The sequence below is a fragment of the Myotis lucifugus genome, unplaced genomic scaffold (assembly GCF_000147115.1).
Source record: "Myotis lucifugus unplaced genomic scaffold, Myoluc2.0 scaffold_349, whole genome shotgun sequence".
NCBI lineage: Eukaryota > Metazoa > Chordata > Mammalia > Chiroptera > Vespertilionidae > Myotis > Myotis lucifugus.
In genome coordinates this window covers 981577-998116 of record NW_005871397.1, presented here as the reverse complement: position 1 = coordinate 998116, position 16540 = coordinate 981577, and the positions used below count along the sequence as shown (strand labels likewise).

The window sequence follows — 16540 nt, the reverse complement described above, 5'->3', positions numbered from 1 at the left end:
CCCCCAGGCCTACTGCTCTATTGTCTGTGTCCACGGGTTATGGATAAGTTCTTTTGTTAATCTCTTCCCACTCTGCCCCCCCCCCCCCACTTCCCTCTGAGACCAGCCAGGGCAAGATTTATTTTTATAATTCACCAAGACCAGAGATAATGATACATTGAACAGAACTAAGTATATGTCAACATTAAGGATGAAAGAAATTTTGAGTGCTCTCTGTATTCTGGGCATTATTTTCTTGTTTTGTTTTACCAATAACTGAAATGGTATAATTTGTCTATTTAGTGCATTCAGTTTTCCTCTCCCCCCCCACCCCCCTCAATAGAATATAAGGTGAGCATGGACTTTGCTCTGTCTACTGATGTGTTCCAGGGCTTGGAACAGAACAGTTGCTTAGTAAATATTGGTTTAATGAGCAAATGCTGTCTAAGTTGTCTTGAAAACTGAGTGAGATAGGTTGTTATGCAAAGTTTTAAAAGTTCAGAGAGGCTTTAACCAAATTATTTGAGTTTTTTGACTACTAAATGGTCTAGTCATACCATTTAAAAAATATATATTTTTACTGATTTCAGAGAGGAAGGGAGAGGGAGAGAGAGAGATAGAAACATCAATGATGAGAGAGAATCATTGATCGGCTGCCTCCTGCATGCCCCCTATTGGGGATCGAGCAACCCAGGCATGTGCCCTTGACCAGAATCGAACCGCAGACTCTTCAGTCCGTAGGCAGACGCTCTATCCACTGAGCCAAACCAGGTAGGGCTAGTCATGCCATTATTTTAAAATCAAGCATTTGTTCTTTCTATCTACTCCATCTCATTGCAGTGTTGATGTTTTGAATCTTTATGTATAAACTTATTTTTAAAGGCTAATTGTATCTACCAAGGTTAGGTGTTCTATTAAAGAAACACACCTTTGGGGGTGCTTTTATTTTAATAAGAGCTATATTTTCATAGGCAACAACTTTAATTCCAGTATATATTGAGCATTACTATTTGAGAGTCTGTGTTTCACTTTAATGAACAGTTGATAATTATTTTTATAACACTGGTTAGATAAGCTGATTAAGGGAATAGCTATTTCACCTGACTTTTTCAAAAACACTTAAGAGGTGCACATTGAGATACCATTTCCATTTCATTACAAAGTGTTAATGACTTCATGGCTTATAAACATTTAAATAGTATACCGGTATACCTCCCCTGAGATATTCAGGACAGTTCACTAGCCAGGACAACCCAAAATGTAGCACTTGTTAAAAATTCCAAAAGCCTTTTGGTTGAGCTTTACAGGCTGCTGTCTACATTTGACTAGTAAAGAAAAGGGAATGCTAATTGTTACTAAAATATTTTTTTTAATGTTTTATTGATTTCAGAGAGAGGAAGGGAGAAGGAGAGATAGAAACATCAATGATGAGAGAGAATCATTGATCAGCTGCCTCCTGCACGCCCCCTACTGGGGATCGAGCCCGCAACCCGGCATGTGCCCTGACCAGAAGTTGAACCAGTGACTTCTTGATTCATGGGTTGAAGCTCAACCACTGACCCACACTGGCCAGTCAGCTAAGATATTTTAAATAAGTGATCTTTTCAGTTTTGTTTTTTGTAGAACCATTGCCTTTAGTGATTAGATTTTGCACCTCCAGAAGAGCTCGGTTTTTTGTTTTTTGATACATTATGTATTGGGTAGTGGAATAGCATGGCAGGCCAGTTTCTTTTCAGAAGGGAATGAGATGGATTTAAGTCTTTATCAAAGACTAGATTATGAAGAGAGAGTTTAGAGAAGGTCCTGGGAGAACATTGAAATGAAGTAGATTTTCTCCTGATACTTCAAATGCATGTAGTGATAACAGACCAAAGGAGATGAAGAATCAATCATTTGGGACTCAAATGTGATAAAAAAGGTCCTTGGGCAGGGCGGTGTCCTGGAAGAACCTGAGAGCTCCAAATAATAATCAGTCTGCTAGGGAATTTCTGGCCTGGCCCACATGATACCTTGTACTTGCCACGTATGAAGGGCTTTAGGAATTCTTGCTTATACAAATGGGATTTGGAAGTTTTAGGTTTTTGTAGTGTCATGAAATCAAGGAGGTTTTCTTACGTAAGAGGACCTTTAGAGTATTTTTCAGAAGCCCTATTGGGTTGTTATATACGTGCCTTTGGCTGCGAAATTGACACATAGTTTAATACTTGGTGTCTATTGTTTACAAAAACTTTTGGAATTTTGACTTGGAGGTAGATGAATCAGATTTAATTAGAATTTATCATTAGAGCATTCCATCATGGAAAATATTCTAGGAATCTGGGTCTAGGTCTTCTATTGTGCATAACTCAAAGAAGCTTAGCACGTGATTTAGAGCTGCGTGAGAGTTCATGGGCACTTGAGTTGTATCACCTTTTCCTGTGCTTCCTTCTTTGTCCACAGTGTGTGCTCTTCCAGTCACTGTGGCCAAATGACTGTGAGATTCAGCTACCAGGGTTTTTAGAAGTTAGTGCAGCAGTATTACTTTAGTAGTTTCTCTGGGCTATTTTTAAAGTTAGCCTAACACTTCTTAAGAATCATTTTAGACTGTCTCCTCACGTTACATGGATATATATATTTTTAAAAATTGGAGCAGTTAAGTATGGCTAGAGTTAGGGTCAGGCTCTTTACTTTGACATTTAGAAAGGACTTGCAAGAAACTCAATTGAAATAAAGATGCATCTGTCTCTCTTTTAAGGAGCCTGGAAAAGCCTCCTCTCTATCCCACTTACTCCGCTGTTTCCTAATCGCAGGACTGATGTTTATTCAGCGTGCGGTGGTATCCTGATACTGGTTGTTGAGAGATTACAGTTCCTCCCATCGGTTGATATTTAGCTACTGTGCCATCTCCTCCCCTAAGCACTCCTGCTGCTCCAGTCCTTCTGTCTCCGCCCCGGACCCCCTTGAACCACCCCTGGATTCATCAACTAAAAGGTGAATCCTAAGCACACCAGGGCCCTTCAGGACCCACCGCCACTCTGAGGCTGGGCATGTTTTAATTTTTAGTTACCATGTCTTCCTGGTAGCTGACTATTTTGATGATTACCCCTGCTTAGTCTCTCTTAAGAAGCAAAAAGAAGGAGTTATATCTAAGATAAAATAGATGGGAAAAAAGGGGGGGGATAAGAAAAATATACAACTAAATAAATTTTTAGTCACAACATACTGAAATCATAAAAGTGTAAAAAGATGAATCATGTGATAATATCTATATTGGAAGATGCTAAAGAAAATAAAAGAGGTGGGGTTGGAAAAACACACGGTAAAATAGGTTAAGATGACTAAAGCTAAATGTAAGTTTAAAAATGTCACTAAAGGAATATACTAGAAAGGTTAAACAAAAATGTGCTATAAAAGAAATTCAGGAAGCAACCTACAATCAAGTTACCTCCACCCATGTACCAGTAGTGGCCTTTGGATTGAGGCAACTATAGATAGTTACAAGCTTCCAATCCTGATGACTTCCTGGGACTGGATCTCTGCAGGGGGAATCGTAGTCTCTGTGTGCCTGTCCCTGGGTTTGCATAGTTTATCCCACCCCAGCTTCACCGCAGTTCATTATTCCCTGGGCCAGGTCTCTAACTCATTGTCTACTAGCTTCTACTATTCCATTTAATATAAAAGTGTTCCTTTCATCAGGTAGTCAGTTCTTTGTGAACTGAGTTGGTCTTATTTATTGGGGGTATCCCCAGAGCTTAGCCCAATGGCACCCACTTAGTTAGTAAATATTTGTTGGATGTTAGAATTCTGTGTCATTTGGTCCTTGTCCTTTATATGCCAGAACAAGTTTTTTCTTGTTACCGGGAGCTGCTGTCAGTTGCCATATTTAGCCCACTGACTGTTCCTTCAAAACCATCTAGCACATTGCTCAGTGGGCAGTGGCTCCTCAGGCAAAACCAGCCTTCCATTCATTTCAAATAAAAAGAGAGAAAAAAACAACAACAAACCACACCAAAAACCTCAAGTTGAGCAAACGATGATCTAGAACAGAGCTTGGCAAACATTTTCTGTGAAGGGCCAGGTAGTAAATATTTTAGGCTTTACACACCACAAGTCTCTGTCACAGCTACTCAGCTCTGGCTTCGTAGAGCAAAGGGAGCCCAGATGATACACGAATGTATGTGTGGCCACGTTCCAGCACAGCTCTATTTACAAAAGCTGGCGATGAACCAGACTTGGCCCCAGGGCCAAAGTGTTCCAACCACTAAGCTAGAATGTGGAAGAGAATATTGCTAACATCAGAGAGCTACCTGCATGTAACTCACCTGGGAAACGGGGAATGGGAGTTTTGAAGAAGGGCTCCAATATTATACGTTTTTGTATTTTTTGTAACCCTTGGAATAGTGTTTTGCCTGTAGTAGGCGTTCAATAAATACTTACTGATTTGATTGGGGATCCAACTATATTACTTATCCTCCAGGGCTTCAGTCATCTCATCTGAAATTTAAGGGTTTATGTCATGTGATCTTTCATGTTTCTCCATTTAAAAACAAAATCTGTGATTGTGGAAGGCCAGGTGGTTTATTCTTCAAAGATAATTGTTGGCTTGTCACATTTTCTCTATGCCCTTAAAATCCTGATGTGGAATCCTGGGAAATGGTTGCTTTTATGAATCCTGTTTGTGGACCTTTCCACAGTGGGGAACTCATTGTCCACTAGGCTATACCTTATACCTGCACCTTCCACCCATCTCTATCACCTCATCCTGCCACTTTATTAAATCTCAATCTCTCTCTCTCTCTCTCTCTCTCTCTCTCTCTCTCTCTCTCTCTCCCTCTCTCTCTCTTTCTTTCTCTCTTTAAAGAATAAAGGTAACCTAGACAATCTCAGGTGATTCTTTGTAGGAAGATAGCGATCAAGGTGAGGACCGATCAGTCTGTTTGTCTTTTAGAATTACATTTTTCTAAACTATGTACCAGGAAAGCAAATATTCCATCATTGCCCTATTCATTTAAACATTATAGATAAGCAGTAATCCAAAATAATTGTAAGTAGTACAGATGTAAATTTTTACCACTGTACCTAAATTCTTTTTTCAGTTGAACTTTTGATAGATTTTTCTGTTTCTAAAGAGTGATTTGTTTAAGATTAGGTAAGTTGTCTGATGATCTCTTAGACTGTTCTCAAGAAGTATAAGCTGGAATAGATTTCTAGTCTACAAAGTGGAGAAACTCCAGAAAACACTAAAAAAGTTCTTATAAGGAATACAGAAAATTTCTCTTTATTATGTCTTAGGCTTCTGAAGGTTCCTAGTCTCTATTTTTAAGTAAGTATAGATGTGTGCTAAAAACAACATAAGCAATATAATATTTTTATAAATGTCATTTAAAGGAGCTCTTCTTAAACTGTAATGGGCTTAACAATGACCTCAGAGATCTTACTTTTAAAAAGTGGGCTCTGGTTTACTAGATTAGGAGGTGCTTTAATGAATATTAAGATTATGAAGGTAGTTCTTTCAAATTACTTTCAATATAGTACATTATGATTATGTTTAACCACACATAAATATTTTCCTGTGTTTCAGTCTGGCCCATTTAATTCTCTGGGCAATCTCTTCATCTTTTCTTTCTACCCCAGCTGGCACTCTCCTTCCTAAGTGTGATTTTTGTCTTTACATTTAGTTGCCTCTGCAGTTGGACACTTCCTTTTCTTTTCTGATGTAGACTCTTCCTCTTATACTTTAGTACAGCCTTGTGACTCACTCCTTTGTTTTAAAGTTGTGAAGGGTGTTCTCAAAGGTGGCTCAAACAATAAAAACCTCTAGTTGATTGTAAATTTCCCATGCTACTGACAAAGGAGGAAAAATTCAGAAAGGCAAGTGTTGGTGGGAATTAGTGAGCCTTCACCTTGTGGTGGCTGCTAAGGTGACCATAGGTCCTCATAGGCCTTGGAGAGTTGACGGCTTACATCTCTGTCCTGGCGTGTTGTTAATAGTGCCTATTTCCACCCTCAAAAAATGTCCTGCTTTGGACAATACATTTTATTTTTATCCTGTTCATGTTTCTTAGAATTTTTCTTATACATTCCCAGTAATGCATATTCCCCTTTCTTCCCATACATCTGTATACCGTATATCGACAATGAAAGTACCTTAGTATTAACAATCTAGTTTCTTTGTAGGTGATGAATAGACATTGTGTGCATTGTAAAAATATAAATCCAGTAACTAGCAGCCTTTTGAATAGAAAATTTTAAATCTGGATTTTTTAAAGCAGAATTTTCAAAAATTATTTCACAAACAATTTCTGGAATCTCAATAATGAATTTCAAGTATACTCAGAAACAGTTTTGTTTTTTTTTCCATTGAAGAAGTAAGTGTCTTACCACTGGGCCAAGTCATATCAAATTGGTATGACTTAGGGCAAAGAAGAAAGTATGATTACGGGGTCTGGACTGCTTCATTTTAAGCAGAGGAAGCATTTTATTTTTTATTTTTATGTGTGAAATATATTAAAAGAACTTCAACCAAAAACTAGGAACAATTGGGCTATTAATAAATACCGTGTGTCAGGAAGGTAACAGTAATTATACCTCACGGCATACGCAAGCAATGGAATTGCTGCATAGGTAACCACTCCTGAAATACAGAGCTTAGTTAAAATGCTTCTTTACTGCTTTATGTTGCTAATTTGAGAATACATTGGTGCATTGGTCCAACCTGTGACATTTGTAGAAAACGTACCCTTTTATAGCTATAACCGTTAGTTCAGAGACTTGACATATAATTCTGAAATAAGCATTTAGTTTGGACATGACCTGAAACTTTCCTATCCAGAAATCTAGATGGAATTCTGGTTCAAGTGTTTGAGGAGCAGATCCCCCTCATCACTCACCTGTTTATTTCATTTGTCCTTTTGTAGTGCTGGATTTGAATTATTGTTACCTGGTTGTTATTTTTCTTCAGTTCAGCTGAAAGCCATTAATTGGTGGTTATTGTTGGCTAGCAAGTACTTGAAAATAAGGAATTCAGTTTCCTCCCCTCATCAATGGAGAAGAGAGCTGGAAGGCTTGTGGGGTTGGTTGTCCCTACGTTCTCCTCTCATCTCTAGTCCTGACATCCCTTTTGTACTACATAGCCAGAACTCTTCTTGATGTGACCTATGTATGTTTGGTACCGTCTATGCAGTCACCTAAGCCTAAGGGTCACTTTTGAGTAGTTCGGCTTTAGTTTTTTTACCCTATGTATTCTAAATACATCAAGAAGTACGTCTAATGAAAAAATTGGAATCTGTCTTCTTCCCCTCCTTATTGCCTTTTCCTGAATTGTTTTAAGTATATTATTAATTTAAGTCATTATCTCTCACCTTAGCAATTTAAATAGCCCGTTGAGCCCCGCCTATGTGGTTAAGTGTCGTGTGGACCCATGAATCAGGAGGTCACTGGTTCTATTCCTGGTCAGAGCATATGCCTGGGTTGTGGGCTCCATCCCCTGTGAGAGGTGGGTGGGAGGCAGCCGATCAATGGTTCTTTCTCATCGATGTTACTATCTCTCTATCCCTCTCCCTACAGTCAATAAAAACATATCCCAAAAACTTATTAAAATAAATAAATGGCCCATTGACTTCTGTTGTGTCCTCCTCTGGTCCATTCCTTACCTAATTAGTCAGTTTCCTGCTCAAAACTCTTCTATAGCATTTGCTGATCAACTTCAGTATTTCCTGGAGCCTTATGGGTATTTCAGGGCTTCTTTGTGAATCTCCTCAGGCAAGTGGAAGAACCAAGTGGATAGGAATCTGGTGCTCTAACCCTGGTCAGCCAGAGTTACCTTGATTTTAATTTAGAAAAAAAAAAAGAATTTTTTAACACTTCACAAATTTGCATGTCATCCTTGAGCTGGGGCCATCCTAATCTCTGTATTGTTTCAATTTTACTATGTGTGCTGCCAAAGCGAGCACAATCTATTTTCCTTTTTAAGATTAAGCATAAAGATTCATTCTAACCCTCCCAAGGGCACAAAGATCTATTTTAGTCATTAAATTATCCTTTAGCACCTCTCATGATGCTCTGCACAGTGTTTAGACCAGTGATGGCGAACCAATGACACACGTGTCATAGGTGACACGCGAACTCATTTTTTGGGTTGATTTTTCTTTGTTAAATGGCATTTAAATATATAAAATAAATATCAAAAATATAAATCTTTGTTTTACTATGGTTGCAAATATCAAAAAATTTCTATATGTTACATGGCACCAGAGTTAAGTTAGGGTTTTTCAAAATGCTGACACGCCGAGCTCAAAAGGTTCACCATCACTGGTTTAGACCATTTATACTTAATATAATTGGTGACACGATTGGGCTTAAATCTATATTGCTATTGTTTCCTATTGTCCCATCTGTTATATTTTCTTTTTTCCCTTCTTTGTCTTCTTGTATATATTTTTAGTGTTCTAATTTATTCTACTATTGCTGTATTAAATTCTCTTTTTGAACTACTTGCTTTAGAGTTTACAAAATCAATTTGAACTTATCATCCTTTACTTTTAAATAATAGCATAACATTTTATGTATAATAAGAACCTGAAACTTTATACTTCTTTCTCCCCTCCATTTTTTGGGCTATTATAGTCAAACTAGGGGCCCAGTGCATGAATTCGTGCACATTGAAAGGAACTGTGGTCTGCAAGGCTGCAGTGGACACAGGGCGGGTCTCGGCCCATCCTCTGAGTCCCCACCTGGCCCCTCCCATCCCCTGTCTGCTGGCAGCCTCACTCTCGCTGCCGCCGCTCCCACGGGCTGACGACGCCAATCCAGCTCGCACCCGCTGATGGCGGGGAGTGATTAGGGCCAGCACCAGAAGCTGGTGCAAGCGGCATCTGCTGCCCTGATCACCCCTTAGGAGCAGGGGGAGGTGGAGAAGCCCTGAGGGGCAGTCAGGGCCGGCACTGGGTGCTGGCAGCAGGTGCAAGCGGCGGCTCTGGCTCCAGCAGCAGGTGTGAGCGCTGGCGGGACCGCGGCACATGGGAGCAAAGAATTTTCAGTAGCACATGGGAGCAAAGAATTTTCAGTAACCACCAGAGGCTCACCCCAATGACAGCAGCTGGTGCCCTGCCTTGGTCTGGAGTCCCCGCTCACCTGTTCCACCATCCTGCCACGGCAGACACCCGCCATGTTTCGTGCGTGCCCCCTAGTGGTCAGCACATGTCATAATGACAAGTTGTTCGGTTGTTTGGTCTATTTGTATATTAGCCTTTTATTATATAGGATGTTTTATTTCTTCATATGTTATAAACCTGACAGTACATTGTTAACCACTTTTGCTTGAAGCAGTCAGTTAACTTAAAGACAATTTAAAATGAGAAATAAAAGGTCTTTTCTTACCTTTACATTTGCCTTTTCTGGCACTCTTCATAATTTGTATGGATTCAAGTTTTCATCATGTATACTTTTCTTCCTGCCTGAAGAACTTTATGTAACATTTTTTGTATGTAGATCTGTTGGTGATTAATTCTTTCAGCTTTTGTCTATCTTGGAAAAGTTTTTTGCTTGTTTCTTGACAGGATACTTTCACTGGATATAGAATTGTAAGTCACCAATTTTTATGCTTTAAGCTTTTCAGTGATATCATTACAACTTCTGCCTTGTATAGTTTCAGATGAAACGTTTGTGTTCATTTTTATCTTTGTTCCTCTGTATGCAATGTGTCATTTTTCCCCCCGATTTTAAGATTTTTCTTGTCATTTGGTTTTCAGGAGTTTGATTATGGCATGCCTTGCATGTGTTCTTTTGGTACATGAATCCTTGCTTAAGGTTTGACTGTTTTGGATTTGTGGGTCTTCATCAATTTTTTAGAATACTGATCATTATTTTTTCAGGTAGTATTTTCTCTTCGCTTCCCTGAGATTCCAATAACACATATGTTAGACTATTTGATGTTCTTGCGAAGGTCAGCGAGGCTTTATGCATTTTTTTTCACTGTTTTGTTATCTGTTCTTGACTTTGGAGAGCTACTATTTCCATTTCTCCAAGTTTACTAATCTTTTTTTCTGTGGAATCTAATCTTTCTTAGTCCCATGCAGTGAATTTATTGTTTAAGATATTTTGTATTTTATCTCTCAGAGTTCTATTTCAGTCTATTTTTATATATTCTCTTTTCTCCTCATTGTGTTTACTTTCTCATTCAAGTTTTTGAGTCTATATATAATAGTTTTTTAAGAGCCCATATGCTTAATCCCATCATCTCTGTCATTCTAGATCTGCTCAATTGACTAATTTTATGGGTCACGTTTTCCTACTTCTTGACACATCTAATAATATTTAATTAGATGCTAGACATTATAAATGTTGGACTTTGTTACATTCTTTTAAAAAAGTGTTGTTCTTTGTCCTGGAAGGCTGTTACTTGCTGATAGCTTAATCTTTTGAGGTTTGCTTTTGATCTTTTGAAGCTATGTTAAGAAGGGTTTTAAGTAACCACTGGCCCATTAGTAAGGCATGACACTTCTGAAGTATCTGCAGAATGCCCTGGGTATTCGACTATAATAGTTTCTCCGAGTTTCCTTGTTTTTGATGATCTCGAGTATTGGCTGGATATTTTTTAACTGTTCATTTTGGGTTTATATGATGTTCATACATAGACTGGGGTTTTAGGTTTTAGGAAGAACACAGAGGAAAAATGCCATTTTCATCATCAAGAATGTGTGCTCTTAATTTATCACTGATGAGTTTAATCTTGATCTCCTGGCTCAAGTAGTATTTGTTAGTTTTTTTCACAATAAAATTCCGCTTTCCCTCTGCTATCTATATTGTACCCTTCCCACTAGTATAGCTCATGTTTTTAAGGATCCGGGAGTAATGCTCCTCCTTGAGAGTGAAGTATCTACATAAATTATTTAGAATTCTTCTGAATGTGTATCATGGATCCCCAAGACCATCCTCACATTTAATGATCTGCTAGAAGGACTCGCAGGACACAGCATGTCCTTGTACTCACAGCTATGATTAAGAACAGCAAAAGGACAGTAAGCAAAATCAGCAAAGTGAAAAGGCACGTTGGATGAAATCCAGGGGAAGCCAGGCACAAGCCTTCAGAGTGTCTCCCAGTAGCACCATAGAGGAGGCAATTGATTGCCCAGTATTGAGCTACGACACCGTGGGTGAAATGTGACCAGCCACGGAGCTCAGTAGAGACTCAGTGCCCAGGATTTTTACCAGGGCTGATCACATGAGTATCCAGTGCCAGGCACATACCCACATTTTAGACTCCCTAGCCTAGAGGAAAGCAGATGTTCAGCATAATCTGTATTGTTTGTACCAACAGTTTAGGCATAGTGTGAGCCACTCATGTCAGTGCTGGGAATGGTGGGGGCCCTCTTGAAATCTAAGTTCTTAGATGCTAGCCAAGGGCCAGTCTTGTAAGCAGAACTTTCAAAGGATACCAGTCAGGCCTGCTGGGTTAACTTTTTTTCTGCACAATGTGGATTGATCTCTTCTTATTTTTGCATGTAATCATTACTTTATATCAGTATAGATTCATGGATATTTATTTTATAGTTTGGGTTATAGTCCAAAACTACATTACTTATTTTGTTGCTGAAATTGTTATAGCAGCCCTTTCATACTTTTGACCCTAAAGGATCCTCTAGTAAGTGGTCAGCAAACTGTGGCTCGGCAAACCGCGGCTCGTGAGCCACATGCGGCTCTTTGGCCCCTTGAGTGTGGCTCTCCCACAAAATACTGGCTCTTCCACAAAATACCGACTTCTGCGCATGGGCTACGAAGTTTCAATCGCACTGTACGTGCGCGCCCACACGTGGTATTATGTGGAAGAGCCACACTCAAGGGGCCAAAGAGCCGCATGTGGCTCGCGAGCCGCAGTTTGCCGACCACGGCTCCAGGTTATTTTATGTGCTTAAGTCCTAAAATCAGCCATTTCTCCAAGAATCCTGCTTTTTTTTTTCTTTTATTAAAAATATATTTTTATTGATTTCAGAGAGAGGAAGGGAGAGGCAGAGATGGAAACATCAATGAGAGAGAAATGTCGATCAGCTGCCTCCTGCATGCCCCTACTGGGGATCGAGCCCACAACCCGAGCATGTGCCCTGACCTCTTGGTATGTGGGACAGTGTTCAACCACTGAGACACACTGACCAGGCACTCCTGCTTTCTTTCTGTAATGAAGTTTAACAATGTTCAAACATTCATTGTAGAAAATGTGGGAAATGTCAAGAGTGGGCAAAAATAGGTTTACAGTTGTTCATATGGAAAATAATAATATAAGAATAACCTGTAAAGTCTAACTTTAAAAATAAACCCTGAAATTAATTTTATGCATCGGTGTCCCAAAGAAACTGTTACTGGCTTTGGCTTTGTGAACATAGTGACAGGCTGATTAGATAAAACAGAAACATTAAGTTTATTCTTTTCCATCCATGTAAACAAAACTCAAGCAGAAGAAAATCCTTTTTTTAAGGTTGTGAGAACATTACTTACTATTTACCACCCCACCCCAAAGTGATCATACTCTGATATTCCGTAAAACAGTTTTGCTTGTTAGAGTTTATATAAAGGATTACTAGGAATGGACGTTAGTTTCTTTGGTGTGACATTATAGCCAAGTGGTATTAAGTAGCTTTTAAAATTTGTTGGAGGCTCGTAGGCTTAGCTCCATAAGGGTAGGGAAAAAATATGGCAAAATATGTAGTGTATGCCTCCTCACTTGCTGACATGGTTCAGTGCTGAGTATTAGCATTTAATGGTGTAGTTTATATAGGTCTAGATCAGCTTATTCTCCTAACCTGCTAACAGCTGTTCGATGAAAAGATTGTATTTTCAAATCACTTTGGAGAATACTTCAGTTAAAAAAGAAAAATTATAGTCCTGGCCGGTTTTTCTCAGTGGATAAAGCGCCGACCCGCGGACTAAATGTTCGCAGGGTCGATTCTGGTCGAGGGCACACACCTTGGTTGCAGGCTTGATCCATGGCCCCTGTGCAGGAGACAACTGATGTTTCTCTGTCTGCCCCCCCACCCCCTTAACTCTCTCTAAAAAATCAATAGAAAAATATCATTGGATGAGGATTAACAAAAAGAAAAGAAAAATCATATTGTTTTGTGTACAACTAGAGCCTTCGGTTTGTCGACATACATCGTTGTTGAATGAGATGTAGTAGGAGGTGGTTTTGGACTGTGGAATGCCCTTTATTCATGTTAACACTTTGAGGCATTTGTGTTCCACTAGACCAGGGAAACCTCGCCCTTAACTGATCCTGAGCTGTTCCGATCGTGTTCAATCAATGGTGTTGTGTTACGGGAATCCTCTGTGGTTAGCTCTTGCAGCCCTGGTTTGAATTTAGGTTTTGGGCCTGTTCAGGAATAGGAATGGCTTGGACTGTGCTAAAGAAATGCAAGCTTTTAATGACACTACCAATAATACTATTATCACTGAATATGTCTTAATGAGTATGATTTTCCTTTTCCCTTAGTGTATGATACTTGTACATGGAAGAATGTTCTTTTAGCTTTTAATACAGTGCCTAAATTTATTCAGTTCTAACTTTGATCACTGAATTTACTTATTTTTTATGGTATTTAAAGAATACAATTGTATAGATGGGTCAATACAAAAATAATGCCACATATGGAAAAACACATGCCTTATGACCTTCAGAGTCATAGTAAACCGATTATGAGGTCAAGGCACGTTCCTTCGGCTGTCAATATAAAATACTTTTGTCGGGTTTGATTTGGAAATTTTTCTACTATTTTGAAGAGTAGTTAAGCTTTTACCAGGGCCAGTTTTCAGTTTTAAAAGTTTCTATAGAGTTTTAAAGATGTGCATTTTGTTTGACTGGAGGATTTCTTGCTGTTCATTGATATTCTGAGATGTTCAGGGGAATTTGATGCTATTTTAGTAATAGAAGACCCTGTTTTAAAATAACCCCATTATTATCAGAGAGTTCTCTCTGTTGAATCAGTTGCATGCAGCAGAGGAAACTTTGTCCTGAGCTGAGCAGTTTTGGAGCTGATGGAGGCTCGGCCACGGTGTCCATTACATCATCTTTTCAGCCCAGTAGCCAGTGTTCTCTCTGGTGGGTTAAGTGAGGCGGTGGACTCTGCATCATCACAAGCGTGCTGAGAGTCCCTGCTTACTGCCTGCGTGTGTAGAGGGGTGGAGGGAATTTACTACTGAGACCTCAGAGAAAGCTGGTAGTGGAGTGGGGTACATACCACTGTGGTTTTTCTTCTGGTCAGCTATTACAGGGAGAGATTTAAAGATACGTCAGATTTGAATTCACTTTTTATTTCTAAAGCCCTTAGCTGGTGAGAAGCTTGGCATCCAAGGGCAGAGCTCTACCCTTGTCTGTTTACTCGCACTAGTGACTCCCCTGAAAGCAGCTGGGGACACACAGCTCATCAAAACTGGTAACAGGAACATAAACAGGGATCATTGCGGCCACGTGTATGTCTGCATCAAAAGAGGTGAGGGTGTCCTTCAGGGCACTTAGAATAAACTTGTGAGCGTTCATTCAACGCGATGGCTCATCTGCATTCAGCGGTGTTCCACTATAGTTGTGCGTCACTGCGAGACTGCATGGTAATGAAGCCAAGGCACTGTGGGTCAGAACTGGCTGCCTGCGAGCTGAAGAGGGACAGCAGCTCGGCTCCGGCTCCGGCTCCGAGGACACATCAACAAATCCGAGGCTGCTGCTGCTGCTGCTGCTGCTGCTGCTGCTGCTGCTGCGCTGCAGCCCGTGGAGACAATGTTGAGTCTACAGGATTCTGTGTTTTTTGAAATAAGCATAAAGTCCTTGTTAAAGTCCTGGAGCAGCAGCTGTAAGTACAATTTGCCTACATGGGGGAAACGCTGAGTCTGACCACTGCCATTCCTTGCATGCTCATTCTTGAAACCAATCCATACCGAGGAATGTTTTTTTGAATGAAAATTTGGGGCAGTTGTAATTTTGGTAGTTAAATATTCTTTGACCGGCCTTGGCTTTTTTGTTAATATGGAATCATTCTGGCAAACTTTCTCTCAATGGTCAGAAAATGGGGGAAAAGGATGACAGATAGATGCTGATCTCCGCAGGGTTGCCGGATGCCGGTACTCTTCCACAGTTCTGTTAGCACAGAATGTTTGTGGAGGCAGCATCAGCTGTCTTAAGGCGTCAGGCAATTTAGCATAATGATCATAACTTTGCCGTGTTCCTATAATTGAAGTTGCAATGAGTAATTTTCACATGTGGTAAATTTTCTGAGAAGGAACATTCAGGATGATATACTTTTACATTTCAAAGTTCAAGTAAGTCAGTAAAACTAATGTCACTGAGTTGTTATTTTTGCATAAATCTCTTCCTAATATGTGGATCTGGCAGACGTATGGATTTTGTTCAGTATCTCCAGCATTTTCCAGGGGTACTTTTCTCTGAAGATCTCAAAGCACTTCTAGAAATTATTTATTACCATAGTCACTTTTTTTGCCAAAATTTTCTTACTAATATGATACCAAACTAATGAGGTAAGCAAAGAGTCTGTTATAATGTCTGTTTTGCCCCCCAAAAATTGAAATGTGACTTTTCCAAGGTCATATGATGGCAAAGAACTGGAATTAGTACCTGGTTGTTCTTGCTCCCAACTGTGCTGCCCAGGCCTGAGCAAACGAATGAATAAAATATGAGAGACTAAATTTAATTTTTTTCAGTTAACTCTTTACCAAAATATTTATTTAAGTGTAGTTTTGTTTTGCAAGCAAATAATATATGGAGGGGGGAAAAACAACCTCTTAAGATATTGTAGAATATAATTAGAGGAGATTTGTATTATGCCAAATATACTGTATTTACAATCTCTGTATTTTATTTTTGATCTGTAAGTAATTCTTCCATATGGAGATATTGTTGTGCCAGATGGCAGAAAATTATGTTAGTTCTAGGGAAGTTTCTAAGTGAATATACATTGTTAAAATATTGGGAGAATTATAATTACTAATTTTAATTACTTTTACTACATTAGAATATAGAATACATTTTTAATCAAATGAACTCAAGCATGGTTCCTAATCTCTTTTTTTTTCCCCTTTACCATTGCTTCTCTCTTTTCCTCATCCTTACCATATATTTTTTAAAAAATAGTAATAGTTTTATGGTGAGAATGAAGCTGTGGTCAATGGGTTCTTATAGAGGAACAGGTATGTTAGATTATGTCACAGCAGCTTGTCTTGTAAAAACTGAGTTTGCTTAGATACTTGTGAACTTTGTGGTTATTTTGTTTTGTGACCATTTAAACATTTCTATATGTCATTGCCTGAACCCTGAAACCATCACAGCCAAATCTCATGTAATCTTGTTCCTTAAATCCAGGAGTAAACAAAAAATAGATGTTTGTAAAGCCTTTGCTATTAGTAATATAATGATTCCGTTAGTGGGCATCCCATTGCCCTTGGGCATTCATTGTACAAATCTCTTTGAAGGCTTTTTTTTTTCCCAGTTGTAAAGCAATAGGTTGATATAGAAAATAAGTTACAAGTCTCATTGTTCATGAAAGCCCTAAGCATGTCTGCTGCCTTAGCCATGGAACGTGGAAGAATG

At 39.1% G+C, this 16540-nt stretch overlaps 1 protein-coding gene and 1 non-coding gene across 10 annotated transcripts in view; one reads left to right on the top strand and one right to left on the bottom strand.

Moving 5' to 3' along the window:
• Window positions 1–16540, top strand: part of FRYL (FRY like transcription coactivator) — a 232292-nt gene that overhangs the window by 69717 nt on the left and 146035 nt on the right. The window lies entirely within an intron of this gene.
• LOC111828389 lies at window positions 7807–7910 on the bottom strand. The gene has a single exon (XR_002832256.1). It is a non-coding gene; the product is annotated as a U6 spliceosomal RNA (small nuclear RNA).